Below are 22,155 nucleotides of genomic sequence, written 5' to 3'. Positions count from 1 at the left end.
TGATGGTGGAAAAGGGGAAAGATGTTGACGAATTAGCTACAATACGGAAGAATTAGCGACAACATTGAATGAGTACAGCCCCCATTCATCAAGTTGGTGCAAAGCCTTGGGGTCCTGTTTGACACCTCACTACGCCTGGAGGGCAAGGTAGTGTCAGTTTTCTAAAAATGTCTTCCTTCACCTCCAGCTTGCTAAGAATCTTCACATCTTTCTAGGACCTGGCCATTTGTTACCTCCAGGCTGAATTATTGTAAATCACTATATTTGAAGCTAAATATGAAGATGGTGCCCACTCAGGCTGTAGCTGGAATAGAACATGGTTGCCCACCTCTTCCATGGTCTAGGTCATAGCGATCATATCAGATCCATGCTCATGTCCCTCTATACAATGATGGGGTCTAAATTAGCTGTTACCACTCAAGAAAGAGATCTTGGAGTCATTGTGTATAGTTCTCTGAAAACATCCACTCAATGTGCAGCAGCAGTCAAAAAAGCAAACAGAATGTTGGGAATCATTAAGAAAGGGATAGGTAATAAGGCAGAAAATATCATATTGCCTCTATATAAAGCCATGGTATGCCCACATCTTGAATACTGCATGCAGATGTGGTCGCCCCATCTCAAAAGAGATATATTAGAATTGGAAAAGGTTCAGAAAAGGGCAACAAAAATTATTAGTGGTATGGAACGACTTCCGTATGAGGAGAGATTAATAAGACTGGGACTTTTCAGCTTGGAAAAGAGACGAGTAAGGGGGGATATGATTGAGGTCTATAAAATCATGACTAGTGTGAAGAAAGTAAATAAGGAAGTGTTATTTATTCCTTCTCATAACACAAGAACTAGGGTCACCAAATGAGGTTTAAAACAAACAAAAGGAAGTATTTCTTCACTCAATGCACAGTTAATCTGTGGAACTCTTTGCCAGAGGATGCTGTGAAGGCCAAGACTATAACAGGGTTCAAAAAAGAATTAGATAAATTCATGGAGGAAAAGTCCATCACTGGCTATTAGCCAGGATGGGCAGGGATGGTGTCCCTAGCCTCTGTTTGCCAGAAGCTGGGAATGAGCAACAGCGAATGGATCACTTGATGATTATCTGTTCATTCCCTCTGGGGCACCTGGCATTGGCTACTGTCGGAAGACAGGATACTGGGCTAGATGAACCTTTGGTCTGACCCAGTATTGCCATTCTTGTGTTCTTATTTTGTAGTGGCTCCCAGTCAGTTTAAGGCCCTGGTCCTAATCTTCAAAGCGCTTAATGGATCAAGCCCAAGCTAAACTAGACACTGAATTTCAATCTATTAACTACCGAGACAATGCAGATCACAAAACTCAAGACAAAGCACATGAGACCTGAGGACAAAGCATACTCAATCAAAAGGATTCACCTATGGAAACAACTTCTAGGGGAGATGAGGCAAATTGAGAGATTGACCATCTTTAGCAATGGCATCAAAATGTTCCTCTTTAAAAAAGCCTTTCCAGCAGAGCAAGAATGACACTCACAACATAGACAATCCATATACTATATTTAATATTTAATATTTTTAAAAAATATTGAAATGATACATTTCAATAAATTTGTTTTCATGTTTCTGAAATTTAAAAAAAACACATTTCTATTCCACAAAAATTTCAACATTTTGATTTTTTTCTCTAATTCAGGACAAAAACAAATTTCAAAATGTTGGCATTTCCCATATGATGGAAATTCCATTTTATGATCAGATCTACTCAGTATAGATTTGTTTTAAAAAATAGGTCCAATCATGCAATCCAATCTGCACAGGTACAAGAGTCTGCCCATGTGGACGCAATTACAGGATTGGGGCCTTAGGAAGCAGCATAAGATATTCAGTCAAACAGAATGACTCCTCCAAACCCCTTCCAGGATTTTGTATTGAATTAGGCTTATAATTGTCAGGAGTTTATTTGGTAGATCTACTTACATAAATTCAGTCATTATATACAGAAGTTGTTTTTAAAAAAAAATATTGTGGAAGTGCCTGTCTGCACATCTATTCCAGCACTTTAAACCACACCAGTAATCAGCAATTATACAAGTGGGCATTTACAATAGAAGTAACTTTGTTCACTTTTGTCAAACTGTATTACTCTATCCAAAGTCAATATTATGCTTTACAATTTTTTCCAAAGTGTGGGTCAGCGAATTAATCATTAATTGTCATATAACTTTTCTATTTATGCCATATCAGTTAGGGTTTTTTTGTGGAGGGTAGGGAGAAGGGAATGGTCTGCATCGTAAACACATTTTATTGTTATTAACACAGTAATGAAGTAAGACTTTTATGAACAGTAAACATTTACTGTTTGAGTTATGGTGCTTTTCAAAATGTTTCAGCTCAGCATTGGTTTAAGACATAATTAAGTCTTTGAGGAATAACATTTCAAAAGGGCCTCAACCAAATGGTAGTCCTGTGCACAAAATAACTAATGTCTGCAATTCTGTGCACATACACATATAAAATGAGAATGCCAGCGAATTTCACTTTTGTTTTAATTTGTAAGTGAATTTAGTGACTTTGCAAATAACAAACTCAAGAGTACTGGCTTAGTGTGTGTAGGAGCTGTTGAAAGGTGGCTTCAACAGCTCTGTCACTGCACCTCAGCCCTGATCTTCTACATCCCTCTCTCCGTTAGGTCTGTTCTACACTATAGAGTTAGGTTGACATAAGCTAACTCTGTAAGAGTCTATATTACAGTATTGTACCCGCCAATGTAAGTCGCCCACTACACCGCCATAGTAACTGCACTTCTGCAATAGGCATAGTGCTTAGGCCGATGTAGTTAGGGTGACGCAATGTCCATGTAGACACCGCATTACTTACGTTGCCTCTTGGCTGCCAGCCCTATGCGGGGCTAACAGCTTGAGCCCCCCTGCTCCACTTAGGTTGGTGCAAGCGCCCCTGGTGAGGACACGCCTCACTCACCAGTGGCAGGACGATAGTGTGGGCACCAACAGCCAATTGAATTACTGTGGTGACTGTACGCTGACCTAACCTAGCCTGGTAGACTTAATTTTGTAGTGTAGACAAGACCTTAATCTCTCTTTTGCAGAGGCTGCAAATCATACTGAATTTTAGTGTGGTGTCTTTGGATGTTTAGAAATTGAGAATATAGGCCAAAAACATTAAATTCACGTTTTTGTTTTGTTTTGGTAAACCCAACATCTAGAAAGTTAGGCCCTGACCCTACAATCCACATGGGCGGACCTGTTGAGGCTGTGTGGGTCCAATTGCAGAATAAGGGCCTAAATTCTTTAACCCACAAGTTCCTAGAGTAAACCTTGCATCATTGGAACGGTACCAAAGTAACGTAATTTTCAATAGAAACCACATACATCACATCATTGCACTTAGCTCATTATAATAAGATATTTTGACTTGGCAAAATTCTGCTCTTAGACCCACTGGGCAGACCTTGATTGATAATGTGCTTGTCTTACCTACATAAAAATTCCCTTGCGGGAGCAAAATAACATTTGAGAGCCACCATGGGGATCTGCGAGTGCAATTCTGCCCTGAGACATTTTTAAAAGTTAAATATTAAGGAAATTATCCTTTGTTTTATATTTCCTTTATTAGTGGATGCTGTTGGTGCTGAGGGGGACGCCTTTACTGAAGGAAACAATCCGCCGGGGTGGTTATTTGTTCACATTAACTCATGAATTTTAGATTTGCTAAGACGTATTTAAACAGTGATGTACAACAAAGTGGCTGAGCTGAGAGGAGAAACAGGGAAGCTGTTTGGCTGCTGGTAGGAAGCAAAATGGTTTTCTCCTCTTCTCTGTAAGTTGCAGCCGCTGCAGCCAGTGACTTTCCCCTGGCCCTGCACTTTCGGGGTCCCGCTGTTCCCCGCTAGAGGAATGGGGTGACCGGTCTCTGGCCCCCCATTGCGGGGGGGGGTCAGGTTCTACCTCCAACCCCACCTGTCTCCTCTGTGCCCCACCCCCGCCCTGTGCCCGGCTGCCTGCAGCCGCCCCGGCTCCTGCGCGGCAGCCCCCCCGGAGCCCCAGGTGCAGGCAGCGGCGCGGCCGGCTCCCCGGGGCGGCATGTGGGCGCCTGCAGAGCGGCCCCCGCGCGGGGGAGCCACCGAGAATAACCATAGTAACGGGATGCGCGCGGGGGCCGGCGGGGCCGGGGGGCGCGCAGCAGCCAGCGCGGCGCCGAGACCCAGCCAGCCCCGGGGTGCGGGGCAGCGCGCGCGCCCCCCGGCCCGGCCCCGCCCCCCGCAGCCCAGCGCGAGAGCAAGCGGGCGCGGAGCGAGCTAGCCGCTGCCCCCGCCCGGAGCGCGCCGCGGGGGCGCGCGCAGGGAGGCGGTGGGGAAGGGGGGCGGCGCGGGGGCGCGCGCGGCGGTGCCGGCTGGCTTGGGGAGGGGAGCGGGTGAGCGCTCAGCTGTGCTCGGCTCCGCCGCGCTCTCCCTGCCTCACTCCGCGGGGCCAGGCAAGATGCACAAAGGCGAGGGATAAAAGCTGCAGCATAGAAATAGCCCTGAGAGCAGCGGCCTCCCGCCCACCCCCACCTGCCGCCGCCGCCGCCGCCCCTAGGTGAGTAGCCAGCGCGCCTGAATTGCCATTGCATGGACCGCTGTTCCCCTGCCTCCCTCCCTCCCGCACCCCTCCGCAGCCCCCCGGGTTTGGTGGGGAAGGGCGATTTCTGCAAATGGGTCAGGAAGCTGAGCCCGAGCCTGGAGGGGCACCCCCCTTCCCCCCCCCCCCCAACCACCCCAATTTGCTGTAGTTTGGGTTGATGGTGGGGATTATTTTACGTTAACCTGTGCTGGCTGTCTGTTTATGTGCCCGCCTTGCTCCAGCTTTGTGGGGTTGCAAAGTGCAGGCGATCCCAAGGATCGGTTCTTTCCCCCCACCCAAATGCTCCGTCTTCAGGAATGTCGGTCGTTCCTTGTTTTGTAAAAAAATGAAAAAGGTAAAGCGAAATGTTAATCGCGTGCGATGTAGTTTCAGCTGCCTGATGGAGATGGTCCTGTCGTCTGGTGAGTTTTCATCACCTCTGAGTGGTACTGGGAGGAAGAGACACTGAAAAGCTTTATCTACACCGTGCTCTCTCCATGTATTTTTAAGCAATGATTAATCTTTTGGGGTGGGGGAGAGTGGGCATGTACTTTCAAGTGATACACCCCGGAGAGCTATAATATAGCATGGAGAGCCTGCAATTGCTGTTTTCATGACGGTTGTGTCAGCATTTACATTGTAAACCTCTATTTTCAGTGACTTTATAACTTGGATGTAATTTGCTCCGGACTAAAACTTGTCAAAGAAGGTCTCAGCTTTATAGCCATACTATGTTGCCCTTTTTGTTTAGACATTGTCAAGAAAATCAGTTCAGCTGTTTAGGGCTATGAATGTGAAAAAGAAAGAAACAGCAATGTGTACAGGTGGAAATCATGATTCATACTTTCATAATTCAAAAAAGCTTAGATTTTAAAAATAAAGTATAAGAAGCCATTATTTTATATTCTGGAATTAAGGTTGGTAGTATTGCTATTAGCATATTATTTAGAATGCTACTTACTGCACATGTGCAGTGATGTTTTTCTTTGAGGATTTTAAGCATTTTCATGTATCTTGCAAAATTCCTTTCCACTTTTGTACATGTATGTGAAGTGGTTGATTGCTGGCAATGCATGCCCACATACATGAAATCAAGATTTAGTCCACAGTGCTCTGGACAGCAGCAATATTAACAAAATAAACCACAATGTCCAGTTTGGGGAACATTACTGACAAAACAGATCTTATGTCTCCAAAGGAACCAATTCTGGTCTATTGTGTCAATGAGCTACAAACTAGTCTGAAAGTAGCCTTTGCTGTCACAGTCAGTAACTGGTCTTTTGGATCCATGTTAAAAATCTGCATGCAGTGTTACACTGTATATGCGAAATAATAAGATATAATATTCTGCTGAAGAGATAAGGTCAGCAGAATAGAATGTTGTCACAGTGCAATGGTTTCCAATTTCTAAATGAATGTCAATACAAATCCAAGGCATTTACGTAAAATGAGTAGACGTTTATTTTCAAAGCAGGATGCCTTGATCCTGCAATGTGTAATTACCATGACGTTATAAAACTCCATTCTGATGGTATCACAAAATGTTTAATGGTGCTATAAAAGCAATGGAGATTTAGTTATTATAGCTGATGAATTTTGGTGTAGTAATTTGACACTTGTTCACTATGGGGGTCTTTTCTCTTTGATGTGGATTTGTAACTCACACAGGCCTCTTGATCTTTCAGTTTCTTACAGGTGTGCTTAACTTTAGGCATGTGGGCTGTCCCAATGATTTCCTCTGTTAACCATGTGTGCAAATGGTTGCAGGACTGGGACCAGCAAATATATATATATCAAGGGGGGGAAAGAATCTCGTAATACTACTGATCTGTTAAATTTTGATTGGTTTAAAGGAAGGAGATGTGGTGATCAGCCAATGCCAGACAAGCTTATCCATAAAAATGCAATTACAAAAAACCTACTGTGCTTCTGTGTATTAATTCAAGGCATTTATGGGTCACCTATAACAATACATCTAAGCACTATGTGGTAAAAAACAAAGTCAGATGATTAAGGACTCAGTTTTCCTCCTTGTGATGCCATCTTAAAAAAAACCCTCCACTTTCAAATGGATTAATTTCCAAATTACTTAGAGGAATGGAGGAAAAAATGGGTAGAAGATGCAAAAACAAGGCAAGGGAACTCTAGCTGCGGTTTGCAGCCTTCCCTAAATGCAGCCAGTGATAGAATAAAATAAATCTCTGGGTAGTAGTTCTGTAACTGAGGCCGTTCAAGAAGGACCATTGCCTCAGCTCAATTATGATTAAACTTAAGTTCCAAGAACAGACTACCATTAACTGTGTTTCCGTGATGGATGTTTTTATATATTTATTTGTTTTCTTTTAAATTTTGTCAGCAATCTGGGTGGTACTGATTCCATTTTGTTTAATCTGTCAAAAGTACACATTTTTGAAAAATTCTTCCTCTGTTAAACCATAATGATAAGCATAATGAGCTGCAGTCTTCACGTATATATCAAACTTCCACAGTGCTCTGAAGTTTACTGCGATATTGTCAAGTTGTGTACTGAAGTCCCCTGGACAGTTAGTCCTGGGAGATTTCATTTTGCATGCAGGATAGGGGTTGAATTGATGGGGGACGGGGAGGAATGAAAGGTACCTTTCTAAGCTCCATACATAGCCCAGACTTCACCCACTTAAGACAACTGAGAAACAAAACACCACTCTCTCTAGACTGTAGGTTCATATTGTTGCCCCTCTCCCATGATTTGCTCAGCCTTGATTAACAATGTTGAACATTTAAATTATAATTAGGCTTCAAAGTTAGCACACCTCTGAGATGAATTGACCAGTTCATACCTCTATCAGAGTTATTGTTTCAGGTTGTCTGCAGACTTAGGCAGACATCAGTTTATACTTGATTCACATTTTGAAAGTTTTCTTCACAATTATAAGAACTAGTGAATACTTTTTTTCATTGTAAAAAGGTGAAAGTTAAATTCTGGAGAACAAATGACACCTCAAGAGAATTGCACCAGCTTTCTGAACCACCACAAATCAACACAATTCATCCATTTGAGTAGGCAGTAGCAGTGAGTTGCTGGCACAAGGTCTCTTGGTCCTCATGCCAACTCATGTCTATAACAAATAATCTTTGGTCCCAGGTGTTCAAGATGTTCCAAACCTTGTCACTGCCAAGGAAACAGAACTAGGGAAACAATTGCTGTCATGGTTTGATCACTGCTTTTTATGGAGATTTATTGATCCTATTAATTTTCAGATACCCTGGAAGATAAGTCTTTTCTCATCCAGTACAGGTTGTCTGGTATATCTCTGCAACAGTTCAGCTCTACACAACCACCAGCATGTTCCTTCCTTCCGAACCATCTTCAGTAGGTCACCTTGATTTGATTACCTGTAACAAATGAAAAAGTGAGAAGAACACTAGGGAGTTGCTGTGAGAGGTCCAACGATTAATCTTTCTCTGACATAAAGAGTTCTTGTAATGCTGTGCAGCAGTCAGCATGGGGAGAAAGACTTTTTTTCTTCTGTCTTTGTATTTGCGTAATCTGCAGTAAATTGCCCAGAGTTAGGGATTGAAATCTCCCTCATGAGATCCAGAATAACAAGGTGAAGGTGAAAGAGGGCAGCCATACTGTAAACCTGTGTCCCAAGTGGAGAACTTGCAACTTTGCAAACAGTATGCCTGACTTCATGTTAACTGTATCTGTGCCCATTGTGGCTGAGAGGAATGTCAGCTACTGTGAAAAAAGTATTATCAGGGCTCTGCTAAAGAAATCCGCTCTGGACCCCAGTGTGCTGAATAACTAACCACCTCTTTCTGGGAAAGATGACTGAAAAAGTGATAGCAAACCAACTCCAAAAACATCTCAGATCTGACACATTCAGCATTGGGTGACAGCATGGAAATGGCTCTTATTACTATGGTTGATCTTCCAAGGGCACTGGAAAAAGGTCAGTCATCTTTGCTGACATTCCTCCATCTTCAACAGCCTTTGACACTATCAGTCATGAGATACTTCTTACACAAACTGCCTGCCATAGCAGGTGTGGATGGAATACTTTAGAGCGATCCTGCTCATTTCTTTCTTGTCGTTCACAGACGGCAATGCTGGGTGTCTGCTCTTCCTTACCCGGGCCCTCATGTGGGGTTCCACGGGACTCTATCCTGTCACCTTTTCTATTCAACACCTTGTGATTCTTTTGAGGGAATCATGAGATGATATGGGCTCCAATGTCATCAATATATTGCTGATATGTCTGACCCAGACACCACCATACAAGCCTCACAGAAGCAGGGATCTAGATTGAAATTTTTGCTTTTTGTCTGGACAAGACAAAGATGATGCTAACGTTCAATGGGAATAGCTTCAGGACCTGGTAAAGTCTGTAACTTCTCCATCAATGAAGGGTATCTGCTGAGCCATTATCAAAGTGGCCCACAACATAGGGACAATGCTTAGAACCATCACTGCTCCTAGGCTCCCAGTCTACAAATGGCAAAGAGATTTTGCTGCTGCTGTTTTTCCCCATATATAGATCTTGTCTCAGTTACACACGCTTTAATGACCTCTTGGCCAGATTGCTGAAATGGACTCTAGTAGGATTCTTTGTTAAAGCCAGCTGGAAATTCCTGCTAGTTCATAATGCAGCCACCCTTTGAGTGGGGTGGTCAAATGAAAGCATATCACACCCGTACTTGCGCTTCTGCACTGCCTGCTATTCAGCTGCTAGATGAAATTCAAGATGCTTGTGTAATATACAGTTACCTTAAGTGAGGTGCCCATAATGACCATCAGATTATTTCCCAACCCATCACCTGATGTAGATGCATCTGCAATGTTTGAACTCAGTGGCCCATGGGTCAGATCTAATGGAGTTGCAGGCAGGGCATTCTCTCAAGCAGGCCTGTGCCTTTTGGAATTTGCTCCCCCCAGAAATATATTTAAGCACATACCTGGACACACTTAGAAATTGCTCTAAAATGCATCTTTGTCCAGGTGTTTCCATCTGCTTCACTTAGGAGATCTTGAGTCCCCATGTGATTGTACAGATTCTTCTCCATTCTCTTTTAAAATAGCAGGCCATAGGGAATCAAGTGGTTCTACTCTTATTTGAAATACTGAAGACCAGATACCATGGTGCTGGCACTTTTGTACTAATAACAAATGAAGTCAATGGAGAGTCTTACGTGTTTGACTGCAGGATTTAGCCCATTGATTAAATTCTAAAATACTTTCCTCAGGCAGTATTTTTCTTTTGGGGGGGGAATAAAATAGTTTAAAAATCAGAGGAAAAATAAGATGAGAAATATTACATAAAGGAAGGTGAATCATTCTTTCACTTGTCCTGCTGTAGCTAAATATTAGCTTGGGAGCCGATCATGTAATCCCTTAATTAGGTGAGTGGTCCCACTGATTGCAATGCAAGAGCAGACCCTTAGTGTAGTTTGTGACACAAGCATGTATTACTTAGAACTCTGTCCTGCTATGATTGAAGTCAGTGGGAGTTGTCTCAGAAATCAGTGGAAATAGCAGACCTATTAGTGTATATGTGCTCCAAAGAGCATGGTCAGGGCAGTTTCTTTCTTCTGATTCTATGTTGCAGTGGTGAACATCATATTATACCTAATTTGTTTTAATTTCTAAGAGCTATGAATGATTGCAAACTCACAGGTAGAATAATGAGTCAAAGAAATGAGTGAGTGAGTGTTGTTATCCCTGTATATGAAAATACAAAGTGAATGGCAATGTTCATCAGAGTTTGTTGCTATATATCTAAACATTACCAAAATGTATGGGTGAAGAGCAGCTGTAGATTAAGATGATGTGTTTATAATGTTTGGACATCTGTTTGTTTGATTATGGGTCTCATCCTGCTATCATGGATCCACAGGATTGGTGCTGTACCCCCAACTTTCAAACAGTCTCTAGGAGGAACCCCTCACATGTGCCAGACCCCCCTATGGGTCTCATTTATCCTGCAGGGTAAGCCATGCAGCTTCACTGCCTCCTTAGACTGCACGTCTGGGCCTTCAGCACTCATGATTCACACTGTGAGTCCAACTGAGACAGACTCCTGGTGGAGACTTGAACACTCTTCAGGGATTAATACATCTCACCAAGCATTTGCAGCGACACTCACACAGTGTTGTCAAAACAGTAAGATTTATTTGTGAACTGGAAACGCAGGATAGGAAGTCTTTACAGTAGTATAGAGAACTGAAGATTAAAGAGCATAGTTCATTTTGGTTAGCCCAGAGCCCAGCCAAGGTGCAGTGAACCCTTGGTTTAAGCTGTCTGTCTCTCCCTCTAACTTCCTTGGTCATACTGCAGAAGTGAGCCCCGAGTCCTTCCAGAAGTCAACTCTTATCTCCCCACCTCACACCTTCCAAGTCATTTGTTATCCTGCTGGGGAATGTTCCTCATCCTATCTTCTGAGCGGTGGGTCGATCCAAATCCCTTGAGTCCTTGGTTGCTAGGTCTCAATATCTGGGCAATTGGATTTGCCTTTGTCTTCTTAAACGCTCCATTGATATGGGGATCTAGCTACAGACAGATAGGCAATGTCCACACTCTTGTCTCTTAGCCTGCCCTGAGAGCAAACAGTCCCTTTTCACCCCCACCGTGTAACAATGCAGCACACAGGGGAAACTGAGGCACAGACAATAGTACAAATAGTACTATTTTGTAAAAATAGTACAAAAAAATTCCACTTTGTCACACCTGCTTTCATTGAAGTCAGTATCAAAACCCCATCAACTTCAAAAGGCTCCAGAACATTTTGCAGAAACAATCTAATATACTGATGTTTTATTCTGCTTTATAAAGTCTTACATAGTTTCAAGTGTAGTTTGAATTCTTGAGTAAGCAACAATTTAGAAATAGTTAAAAATTAGAATTTAAAATAACAGAAGGCACCTAAGCAGAAAAGTCAAGTCTATATAGAAAAAGTAAAACATTTATGCCATTTAGTTGTTTTGATATTTCATAGATCATACGAAAATGTAATAGAAGTACAATATTACCAATAATGCAGTCACCTAGAAAGCTAATTAAAACCTGATTCATCTGTCAAACATCTGTACTGTAATTATATGATAAATGTAAGTAAAACTGTAACACTTTCCATTAACATTAATAAACTACCATTGGAGTCAGTGGGCTCAAAATGCATAGAAAAAGATTTTAGTAAAAAGTATTCTGTTAATGTTTAGTTAAAAGAGATAGCACAATAGGCATGCTATGGAGTTATAATTAAAGCACATTACCAAACTGTATGCACATAATTATTTTCCTTAAAACTATGAAAGTGAATTGGTGTTCATGAAAGTGAGGGGAGAGAGTCTTAGCACTAGCCTGAGTCAAGAAACCAGGAAGAAAGGTTTTTCACAGAACTGTGTTAGTGCACCTTAGTCCTGATTGGCAGTGTCCTGTGTTACTTCATTCTCAGACCTCTTGTAAGACTGATTATGTATTTACTGGCTTTCCAAAATACCCAAATAGAGACTCAGATGAAACAGCCAAACTCATTTTCACTTGCAATCTGATATGGGAGCTCAAGTCTCTAGGGATGTAGTTGCCCGTTTCACCAATCTGTTTACTAGAGGATTCCACACCACTGAATAACTTTATAAACGGAGCCTTGATGATAATTTTCATATCCATACATGATGGGAATAAATCTTTGAGTGCATATAATTTTTGTAAAGTTTCATTTATTCCAGGAATAAGAGGATGACAGCAGTGCAGGAATAATATGCATTATATAATTTTCTACTTTTACTCAATCTACTCTAGTTGTTTTGTTATAATTTGAGTAGGCGTCTTTATGGCCAGGTTACATAACAGGGGTAACAGGTGGAACTCCTATTTAGAGTCTGCCTGTGAAACTTTTGAGAATGACATTCAGTGATTTAGGGCTAGTACATAAGACCAATTTCAGAAATTCTGTTCAAGCCTTACCCATCTCAGAACACATCTATATTGCTCCACTCGATCCAGTCAAATGCTTTTTCTACATTAAGCGTGATCACTGCACAATAATAACAAACAATTATATGATGTTTTCTATGTTGAGGGCACTTCCAAAACATTCTCTAACACCACCAACCAATCACTATGTGATGTTCTGTAAGACTGGAATTCATGGAGCACATCAACTGCTCTATATTATCTGTAGCTGTTACGTTTTTCACAAAACTTAGGTCTTAATTATGCCATTAAAATGCAGAGCTGCACAGCGAGGTTCGGGAGAGGATCACTATCTTAAGTGGTGGTGCTTAATGGCATTGGGCCAGATCCTCAGCTGGTGTAAATTGTCATAGCTCCATTGATTTAAATTGAGCAACAATTTGTGTAAGTTGAAGATCTGGCCCATTTATGCCTTTGTCAAGCATACTATGCTTGGATATTGATGGGAGGTGGTGCTGAGCAACATCTCTTGCCGTGTGTTTTTTTAAAAGGTTGAATCAGCACTTCCCTCAGCAAAGCAGGTGCTGGTGGGGCAGCCTATCCAGATATATCCTTTCTGGGGCAGCAGGCATTGCATTAGCTCGCTACATTATGGCTGCATCCAGCATGGTGTGCTAGGGCAGAAGGGGCTGCCTGAGCCCTCTGCTGCCTCCTGTGTAACTCTGCTAGGGAAGACGTGATCATTCGAGGGACATGGTCATTCCCCTCTATTTGACATTGGTGAGGCCTCATCTGGAGTACTGTATCCAGTTTTGGGCCCCACACTACAAGAAGGATGTGGATAAATTGGAAAGAGTCCAGCGGAGGGCAACAAAAATGATCAGGGGGCTGGAGCACATGACTTACGAGGAGAGGCTGAGGGAACTGGGATTGTTTAGTCTGCAGAAGAGAAGAATGAGGGGGGATTTGATAGCTGCTTTCAACTACCTGAAATGGGGTTGCAAAAAGGATGGATCTAGACTGTTCTCAGTGGTAGCAGATGATAGAACAAGGAGTAATAGTCTCAAATTGCAGTGGGGGAGGTTTAGGTTGGATATTAGGAAAAACTTTTTCACTAGGAGAGTGGTGAAGCTCTGGAATGGGTTACCTAGGGAGGTGATGGAATCTCCTTCCTTAGGGCAGGTCTACACTAAGGGCGGGGGTCGAACTAGGGTACGCAAGTTCAGCTACGTGAATAGCATAGCTGAACTCGAAGTACCCTAGTTCGAACTACTTACCCGTCCAGACGCCGCGGGATCGAAGTCTGCGGCTCCAGGGTCGACTCCACCACTGCATACGGCGGTGGTGGAGTACCGGAGTCGACCGGAGCGCGCAGGGAGTTCGAACTATCGCGTCTAGATTAGACGCGATAGTTCGAACTCCGAGAAGTCGAACTCACCGCGTCGACCCGGCAGGTAAGTGTAGACTAGCCCTTAGAGGTTTTAAGGTCAGGCTTGACAAAACCCTGGCTGGGATGATTTAGTTGGGGGTTGGTCCTACTTTGAGCAGGGGGTTGGACTAGATGACCTCCTGAGGTCTCTTGCAATCCTGATAGAATCGTAGAACCATAGACTAAGACATAATTTATTTACTATTGAAACTGTCATGTGGAGTAAGCAATCAACTAGAACTTCAGAGAAAATGTCTCTGTTTAATCAAGATACAGGCCAAAAATTTCAAATGTTGTTGCCTAAGGTTGCCTAAGTACCTGAATAGAAGCGGCATGATCTTTCAAAAGGGGTTGAGTACCTGAAGCTCCAGCTGACTTCAGAGGGACCTGGGGTAGTTTAGCATGTCTGAAGTTCAGGACAAAGTCCTGTATTTAAAATTTTTGGCTCAAGCTTGCTAACTCAGGTGATTTTCCCCTGGGCTACCCTCCTTTAAGTATATACAATCAGGCAGCCTGTCTGGCTGGAGAATTTTACTGAAATCCTTTTGTGCTTCCATTTTGAAAATTAAAGGATAATGTTACAGATCATGTTTTCACAATAATAAAATAAGAACAACAACATAAAAATATTAATTCAATAAAATCTTATAATGTTTTGAAATAAAGTCTGAACTAATACATATTGTATAAAAAGTGAGTTCTCAGTGACAGATTTTCCCCTTTGACTATTTTGAGTACATTCAAATGACATAATTAGTTGGTGTTTTTTTTTAGTGTAAATATGTATTTTATCCTAATTTTTTCTTTCTTCATGATGTCCTTGATTTTTGTATCCTTGACATTGATGGGAAACCCTGTACTGTGATTCATTCCTGGCTCAAAGTATCATTTGAGTCAACAGAAAATTGGAAAGCTTCCCTGTTTCTAATCAAGATAGGGTCACCATTATTTTCACAATTAGAGGACATCTAGGCCCTAGTCCTGCTGCCAACTGGTGCTGATGGCATTGGACACACAAGGTATCCTGGGTTTGTCAGTGCTCTGTAGCTGGCAGTCCACACCTGCTGGGGTCCCAATGCATTCGGCAAGGTGGTAACTGGTTTCCCAACCTACCTGTCCTTGTCCTGCCTTATTGTTTTTCAAAGGGAACAATTCCGATTCCCCTTCACTTGCACAGCAGAGTGCAGCACTTGTTCCCGAAGAATGTTTGTTTGTTTCACTTTTATAAAAATATTTATTTCCTTTGCAAAAAATGCTTAGAGTAAAAATACTCTATAAAGAAACAAGTGCATTAGACATGGTGAACAGATACAAAACAAAAATTTCCATGTTTTTGTGGTCATACTGACATGTATGTTACATATTTTGAGTTATGCAATACTTACATAAAACAGTTTTGTTATTATTACAGAAATAATTACAGTATATTTATTTCTGGAGGTACAAATATAAATTTAAAACTTTGTCCTAACAAGTCTCTTTCTTTAAAGATTTCTGCCCTTACCAGTATATTTTGATTTTCAGTTTAATGTGAGAATATGAAGTTCACATATCAGTCCTGTGTTCAAGTGTTGTGTCTGCTGTTGCTACTAGTGTAAAGAGTGGAAGTGTCTCCTAAAAATGAGACTTTATAAAGAGCATTTGTATTTCAGCCACAAGCAAATATGTTGATTGAAACTCTGACATATTACTCCAAATTCAGCAGTGACATAAATAGTGGTGTCCGTTTGGCAAAAAGGTGTAGCTGAATTTTAAAAAAAGTATAATTTGCATTGGTTTGAGATGTTACAGGGATGCAAAATGAATCTAACTTTCATGTAGAGGGAGCACAAAGTGGTGATGTACCAAGAAAAGCATTGCACTGGAGAGTGTAAAATAAACGGTTTAGCACTTGTAGTTTATATCTTCCTTTTATACAGTCCCCTTCTGCTTCTTCAGCATGCTTCCACACACTGCATGCCAAACCAGTGCAAGTTACTCTGCTTTATATACACTAACTCCCACAACCATATCTTGGTTTTTGTTCTGGTCCTTTTGTGCTTCAGCAGTGGTGCAAAAGGACTGGAAAGCTGCCCTATCAGGCCAGATGAGGTTTTCTTCCTTGGCATAGGGGAATCTCTGGCTAGTGCAGAGCTGACTGTACCAGCTCTGTGCCACAGCTGCTGGTTCTGCTGCCTCACCATCAGCATGGGGGCGTGTTGGGGAGAGAGTAAAGGGATTGCTGGAGCTCATTCCTAATGGGCTTTTATGAGCCAATGAAAGTTAGAGCAGTCCTGATGCAGCTGTAAGTGATGTGAGCGTCCTATCAGGCCCCAACAGCCCTGAGGATCAGGGGAGCACAAATATGGGTTAAAGAAGCCTTTGCACTCCAGCACTGATGCTGACAGAGATCTGGACTCTCAGTGTGCAACTTGCATCACCACTTTATTCAGACCAGTGGTTTCCATAGCTGGTGCATCTGCTTATGCTAGCTCTGAGTTTGCCCCACAAAGTCTTACCTGGGTGCACATGTATATAACTTTTTAAAACTCACTATAGAATTTTTTAATAACAGAAATGCAAATAATTTACTGATATTGGAGATCTATGTGGTGCTGTTCCTCAAAAATATCTTTTGTTAAAAGAAACCTTATGCATATTGTACATTGTGGTATGTAAACTGTGTCCAGAATATTTTTGTTTACACTGTAGAGACATTCCAGAGAGCTGAATGATGAATTCATAATGACATTCACAACAGCAACCACTCCTTCCTGCTTTTTCCACCCATCCCTAAAAACATGTGACCAAGCAGAAATTTCTGTAACCTGAAAAAGGAGAAGAGTAAGATTCCCAAGAAATTCATGATGGACTTTGCTATTACCAGTCTATTTGACATGGACAGTGTCAAACCCATGGAACTGGACAGATATAACTAGCCTGGTGTTTTTAGCTTCCAGTCTGAATTTTCTTGCTTTTGTAAGTTTAAGTTGGTGCTTTCATGTAAGATGGTGATATTACTTTACAGTTTGTTAAAACGTGTCATTCGTGCAATTTAACAAAGTCAGATAATCCTAAACAGGTGGTTCTTTGAGCACTGCCTGTGTGGATCCACAGTCTTGCATGATGAGGTTGCTTATGTGCTGAATTCAAGCCAGAGACCTGAAGTCTGTTAAGGATTCTGACTCTTGGTGCTGTGAGTCATTATCATCCTCTTCAGAGCCCAGGAAGTAGAAGCGTAACTATGTTGCAAGTGAACCCCACTGCAGCAGACACCATCAGTTTGGTCAACTTAACATACCCTCTCCACAATCATGCATATTATACATCATTTGAAAGCTTTTAAGATGAAGTATGATGTAGCGCTGTCAAATGATGAAGCTTCCATAGATATGGGGATAAACAACGATACCATCAATAGGTTAAAATGGCCACTTTGAAATACACCTCTACCCCAATATAACGCTGTCCTTGGGAGTCAAAAACTCTTACTGCATTATAGGTGAAACCGCGTTATATCGAATTGGCTTTGATCCGCCGGAGCGCACAGCCCCACCCCCTCAGAGCACTACTTTACTACATTATATCCGAACTTGTGTTATATTGGGTCGCGTTATATCGGAGTAGAGGTGTATTTGCAGTTGTTTTTGTTAGTTTAATGACTCTCTTATTTCAAGACATAAAATTGGATTTCTTAGTGACCTCAAATGTGTTGCAGAAGTCAAAAATGAGTGCATCACTGATTGCACATACAGGTCTGAAGCAACACTTGTCACTTAGGCACTGTTAACATGGACTGAAACATGCTGGTATCTGTTTGTTCTATTTTGGAAAGCAGTAAACAGCAAGAACCAAAACATCTGTATCAGGTGACCTAATTACTATGGTTCTTTTGACACCAATAGACCTGTAGCAGGGTGCTGGTGCAAAGGCACCTAATTAGCCCCTGCTCAGCCAGCCTCAATCAGGAGAAATAGACTGGGGCTGGGGAGAAGTCTGGTGCCTGGCCTCTGGAACTGGCTGCACCTGTGGGCCTGCTCATTGAAGAGCTATAAAGGCTGGCTGGCAGCCACTGCAAGGTGGGAATGGCCAGGGAAGGGGCAGTCTCCAGGCTGAAGGGAGACTCCCTGTAAAAGAGGAGATAGGAAGACCTGTCTGCTTGTAAGTAGTATCGCTGGTGGTGGGAACTGTATGTAAATAAAAGCCACGGGTGCTGCAGCAAGAAAAGCCTCACAGTGCTTTATTGAGGGAGCACAGAGCTCAGCAAGGGGGGCGGCCCAGGAAAGGACCCGGTTACAAGACCCAAAAGCCATATTGGCAAATTCAGCATATGGAAGCATGCTTGTGTCCACTTCCTCATGAGTACTGTACAAATCTTGGACTTCTTCAACATTTCTATTGATGATGGACTTTGCTACTGTAGCAAGAAGACGGTCTGTGTTGGGTGTGCTCTTGTGCTTGCATGTACATTTTGAACCATATAGGAACAGAGGAATTTTACAAGTGGCTGCTTCTTGGATGCCACTTTAGAAACTTTTCTATGGAGGCACAGGGTATTCACTTGGTATTTCTTGCATCCAACCTTCAATCTAGTCCAACGCTGTCTTTCTGAAGTTTTCACAGTTACTGTAGTCAGATCTATCAAGACTTCAATTACAGAATTAGCTTTGTCAAATCCATCTTAGATCTGTCTCAAGTACTCATCAGCCAGTTCATCGAATGTGTGGAATTTGTCTCCAGGCATCATTTGTATGACAGACATGGCATTTCTGATGTAAACTCTGGTTTCTTTGTGGCATGCTCTTAGTTTGTGGGTTCTTTCAGCTTGAGCTTCCAGGTGATGCTAGGATGACCAGACAGCAAGTGTGAAAAATCGGGATGGGCAGGTGGAGGTAATGGGAACCTCTATAAGAAAAAGACCCAAAAATCGGGACTGTCCCTATAAAATCGGGACATCTGATTACCCTAGCTGATGCCCTAATTCAGCTTTGTCTGTTCTTCTCATTGTTCCATCAGCATGGAAGAGGGACATAGGCACAGGTTCTACTGGGTGACTAAGAACAGTTGCTGTTGAGATGTCATCTCTGCATCTTGCTAAGGACAGGGCTCTGCAGAAAACAATGTCTAGAGTGAAAGCTTCTGGCCATATCAGCAAATGTTTTGATGCCAAATTTCTTGACTGGGCTGAAGAAGCTACATGTCCCATCAGAATCAAGTGCACCTCTCACAAATCTCTCCATTTGTTCTTCACTAGCATCTGCTATTTTCAGTAGAGACTCTTGTACATCTGATGTTACATGCAGTCCAGTAGATTTTTCTAAGCACCTGTGGATATGATCCAGGGTCAAATGGGTTTGTCATATTGTGGATGATATAGGTGGTAAGAGCTGTAACATGCTCTTTATCTCTCTTCAGTGCAGAGGCAAGGACTTATTTGTGGATTCTGTTTTTACTACTACTTTTTAGGTCACTTCTTTCCCTCGTTTCCCTTTTGCATATTCATAATATGAAGCTGTGTATTGCCACTAACACTGACCTGCGCCTAACTGTCACTGAATTAAAAAGCTAGTTTCTAGAATATTTTATAGACTAGTAGTGCGATTACAAATTAAAACCTTCTATCAGGCAGACTAGGGAGTTGAAGTGGAACTGGTTCGAGACCGTATTTTGAGGTGAGCTGGAACCAAACCTGAATCATAATATTGTTCTATCTACTTAACCTGAACTGGAACTGAACTGGGGAAAAAAATGGGTTACTGATTAAATGTTGATCACTATTTTTGCCACATGCTAAACAGCTTCATAATTTCTGGGGAAAAAATACTCGCCCATCAAAACTAATAAAAATCTTTCAATACATTGTTATTTGGTAGCTTTGACTAATAAGCACCATATTAAGGTGTTGAAATTAGCTTAAAAATTACAAAGTTTAGCCATAGTCATGTTACTATGTTTCTGGAACTATGCATAAAATGACACTTTCTTAAATTGGGGAACATTGTTTCACTTTGCCTGTAGGCTTACAACTCCACTTGACAGCTCCATATCATACCCCATCTAAACGTACATAAAATAAGCTTTCAAATTATATTTGATGTGGGTGTATGGAGGGTGAGTACGTTAAACTAAAAAAATATGGTCCTTTTTAGAGAATTGCTGCATACCTACCATGACCGAGATCTTCTGGTTTTCTCTTTGGGGTGCTAATAGTAATAGACAATCTCTCCTTTGGAAGTCTTGACTCCTCTGTCAGAAGGTAGATAAGAGACTTTGGAAGCTGAAAGATTCAAGAGCTGCTTTTAAGATCTCCAGGTTTCTATGCTCCATATTCCAAGAAACATTCTACCATCTTCTATTTACAGAGATAGGGGTCATCTAGACAGTGTAGAGGTTAATGGTCTTCTCAAATACAGCTAGCTTTTACTAAACAGAAAAGTAGATGTCTGAATCTGCTTTTGCTGGTTTGCCTCTTACCATGTCTAGAAGAAAACATCAGGTTTGACAGTTCTGTCAAGAGCCTTGAAACAAGTTTCACAAGAAAGTACTGAGGAACAAAATAATCTCTCTCCTCCAAATAGGAACACTAGAGAAGATCTCTTAGTTGTACAAAAATAAGGAGCTTTATTCAATTACTGAAGAGAGGGTTTATGTTGCAAATTGGATCTGAAGTTCTCAAAAGTTTATGTCAAGCAGAAATTCTATATGGTGACATTGGCATCCATATTTCACCAGGACTGGTTTATAGCTCTCAACTTGAAAGAGAGACATTTCCCCATCATGAGTAGCCTTGCTCATTGGAAACACCTCCGATTTTTGTGTGGGTGATTTGTCACAACTTGCCCCTTCCAGGGAACACACCTTGTTCAACACCAGTGTCTCTGGGTCATGGTTGCAGCCCTTTAGTCTCTAGCATCTTCCTCACAGAACACTTGCCAGTAAATATCAGGTGATCCAGGCTGCTTTTCTTAACTGTATTTTGAGGGCCCTGCAAATGCTTTCAGAACCCACTGATTGACTATGCCTCTGACTTCTGGGTTTAAAAAACCACTAAACTTTGATTTAAAAGAGTAAACATACCATAAACATAACAGCAGTCAGTAACCCTTCTTCTACTTACTCCCAGAGAGAGAGCCTAATCTTAGAAGAGTTTGGCACTGCTTACCTTCCTGATCTCAATGTAGCTCCTAGACCTCCTCTGTGACCTTGACCATTTTTTCCTCAGGAGCCAGCCAATGGTCTTTCAAATACAAACCCCCTAAAGTTCCAAATGCAAAGTCTGAGTGGATCTTCCATCCAAGAGTCCAACCCCTCTGTGTCTTTGTGCAACAACATACTCCATCATACAGTTTTGCTTAACAACACTTACTTATAACAACTTATCATTTTATACAATTTCAGGTAATTACCATAGTCCCTGCTCCCTGGTGGAAAAACCACCAATTTCATGTTCCAACCATTTGGGCTCTCCATAGCCCCAAGAATTTTCATTAAGTTCTTGACAGTAGGGGTATCCCACCTTAGAGATAACAAGTCATTAATAACTAGCCATATTTTGATATTTCACTGACTCACAAATGAAATTTCTTAAAATAATCTGCATGATTATTCCAGTCCCTGACCCGCAGAATAAACATTGAAAAATCTACTTGCATCCTGAAAAAGATAGTGGAGCTTCCAAGGGTGATTGTAGATGCCAGACCTGCAGGATGGATTCCAGAGAATTGTCAAGATACTTCTGGTATTTGACATCAAACAAAGCTCTCAAATGTCTATAAGTTTCTGTCCCTGGCTTCATATCTTCCTGCACATATGTAATTCTCAAAGCCAGATTCCAGTTTAATGTATTGCAGGGTTGGCTGAGAACAGTATCTTGACTGCATCTAGGTTAAATGAATTGACTGGTTACTGTGCCTCTCGCAATTTTGGGTTACCTTCTGTGGTGGATAGAATCATACCATATCTGCCAGGATGTTCTCTTCAGCTCTACTCCATCTTCTACAATATTAGTAACAGACACTTCAGATCTGGGCTGTGGTACAATCCAAGGGCTCTGAATGCAGGTTTCCAAACTCTGTAAAAGCATCTTGGAGGTGAGAACAGGTTTCTTGGCATGCAAGACATTTCTGCCTTGTAGAAAGTGCATATTAATGGAAACCCTGACAGGTGCATTGCTCTTTGTCTTAAATGGACACTCCTTTATAGGTTTAATCCAATTCCTTTTATCCCTAGGATTCGCCAAAATATTAGAAGCCCAGTATC

At 41.8% G+C, this 22,155-nt stretch overlaps 1 protein-coding gene across 7 annotated transcripts in view; it reads left to right on the top strand.

Moving 5' to 3' along the window:
• Nucleotides 1-22,155, top strand: part of ANKS1B (ankyrin repeat and sterile alpha motif domain containing 1B) — a 764,239-nt gene that overhangs the window by 623,314 nt on the left and 118,770 nt on the right. Inside the window, exon 1 of one of the 7 annotated variants that reach the window (XM_044981844.1) lies at nucleotides 17,987-18,057. The exons of the other annotated variants lie outside the window; for them this stretch is intronic. The gene's annotated coding sequence lies outside the window, so the exon portion shown is untranslated. Of the gene's footprint in view, nucleotides 1-17,986; nucleotides 18,058-22,155 lie in introns of those variants that run through there. 7 annotated transcript variants of the gene reach the window in all.

Source organism: Mauremys mutica, chromosome 1 (genome assembly GCF_020497125.1).
Source record: "Mauremys mutica isolate MM-2020 ecotype Southern chromosome 1, ASM2049712v1, whole genome shotgun sequence".
Classification (NCBI taxonomy): domain Eukaryota; kingdom Metazoa; phylum Chordata; order Testudines; family Geoemydidae; genus Mauremys; species Mauremys mutica.
This window is presented reverse-complemented; position numbering and strand designations above follow the sequence as displayed.